The sequence below is a fragment of the Camellia sinensis genome, chromosome 4 (assembly GCF_055761805.1).
Source record: "Camellia sinensis isolate YWXY chromosome 4, ASM5576180v1, whole genome shotgun sequence".
In the NCBI taxonomy this organism is placed as follows: domain Eukaryota; kingdom Viridiplantae; phylum Streptophyta; class Magnoliopsida; order Ericales; family Theaceae; genus Camellia; species Camellia sinensis.
The window spans coordinates 75,112,831-75,115,220 of NC_138964.1; positions in this window are offsets into that span (position 1 = coordinate 75,112,831).

The window sequence follows — 2,390 nt, forward strand, 5'->3', positions numbered from 1 at the left end:
ATATTGGCCTCGTTTGGAAAGTGACTATTTTAGTAGGTTATTTGGATTTTTAGTTATTTTAATAGGTTATTTTAGTTTTTGTGTTTGGGAAGATGAGATAGATTTTATTTGAGTTGTTGTATTGAAAAATGTGTTGAAATGATGTTTGAAATTAAAATGACAAATTTATCTCTAAAAATATATTTTTTTAAATTGATGTCAAGGGATAAACTCGTAATTTACTCATTGATGGAACAATATCTGTAGCTGACAGTGTAGGCTATGCCTACCCTGCCGGTTGTGCAGCTTTTTTTTTTTTTTTTTTGTTGAAAAAGCTTTCAACAGTGAGTTTTTTTTTTGACTAAATTTTCATTTTAGGCTATAACAGCCTTTTAGCCACTTCCCAAACAGCGCCGTTAAGAGGGAGAGAGAGAGAGAGAGAGTTGAAAGATGGGCATAAACATGTGCCAACAACAGATGACACAGAAATGAATTGATTGTCACATTAAAATGGTTTGTTGGCCAAGGCAGAAATGGTTGGTGGTAGTTGAACCTCCCCGGTGAAGAAACAATTCTCTTATTCAATCCTTAACAAGCATTCGTTTCTTCACACCTTCCTATTCAAATTATTGTTATGCATACCTAGCTCCAAGGATACTCTTCATTTTATATTAATTAAGTTATAAAAGATGGCAATCCTCTCCAATCCAAACTGAAGTAGAGGGCATTGTTTCCTGTAGGTCTTGTCACGAGCTAGAAGTACCCAAATATCGAAAAACATGCTGTATCGGATACTTATCGATATATGGTTCTTTGTATGGTACTTCTGTATATGTATCGGGTATATGAAATATGTATTTAAATTTTCTTCTTATTTTTTGGTATACCCAAACGTACCTAGTATATACCTAAGCAATACCGTACCTTAGTTGAAACAATATTTTCTTTTACTACAGAGATAAAACTCCTTTCACTAAAGTTCTTTTTTATTTTTAGTTTTTTGCTTAGCATGATTATAAAATTAAACTATGGTTTGTAATTTATTTAATATATTGACATTTAATTTTGATTTATAACTTTACTTTTCACATTAAATGTTAATTATAGGTTGGATCTTAACAAATTAAACCATTTAATTAATTTTTACATTACTCTAAATTAAAAATAAATATATTTTTATAAGCATACCAAACAGTACCTGTATCATATTTTTTTAAGTTTTTACCGTATCGACGTACCCGTATCATACCAGTACCAGTACTCGTACCTGTAACCGTGCTTCATAGGTCATGAGCCTTATTTTGATAATCTAATATGTTAATTTTGTTGAGTATTTCGTATATTTCATTCACGTATAAAATTAGATCAATTCGATAATTGTAAAATATTCAATTTATAAAATTTTCATTAAAAAAATAGATAACAATTGTATTTTTAAAAATAAATCATATAATTTTTTTGTAACAAACGCAATAAATTGAACAAGTTACATTTATTGAATTGACTTAATATTTTTTGTGAATGAAATATACAAAGTAACTAATAAAATAAACAGTTCGAATCATAAAAACGGGGTCATAATGAGCCTTATGAACCCAAATAGCACCCTTCAGTCCAAATTTTTGACTGGAGGGGATCGTCTCCATATATAAAAAATCTACTCTTTATTTTACTTTATTCTTTATTTATTCCAACCCCTACATTATTTAAACAACCTCTTAGTACTCTGCCAATGTAGCTAGTTTGGAAAATTTTTGTTAAAATAACTAGTTAGTCTATTGGAGAGAATAAAATATAATGAGATCAATTATAATAGCAAACAAGTCTTTTTTTCAAAAGAGTCCATTAAAGATGGTCTTAAGTTTGTTTAGGAATTGATTTTTTAAATAATTTTAATTTTATTTTTATGGAAATTCGTGTATAAAAGTAAGGAGAATTGATTTTTTTTTTTTTTTTGTAATAAATTTTTTTTTTAATTTTTAAACTTTTTAACTATATCTTGAGCTTTAACTTTTTAACTATATCAACCACTTCTCAACACACCCCTTAATTAAACATACCCTCTCTATCCCATTTTTCTTACTCGTTTGTACTTTGGATGTTCTAAAATGTTGGTCCTATTTAATATATCAAAAAATATATGTATATATATATATATATAGATATATTTAGTTTTCCAAAACTATCTTTCAAAAGTGACAATAACTATGTCAAAAATTGAAATAAAAAAATTTCTCGACATAAATATTTTAAAATTTAAATTCAAATATAATAATTATATATTCTTTATAAAAATTAAAATTCCATAAAGACACTAACAAAACAAAACAGAGTATAATTTATTATTATTACTACTACTAATTAATTTCATTAATCCGTAAATAATGAGCTCTCATATCCTTTAAAAACTC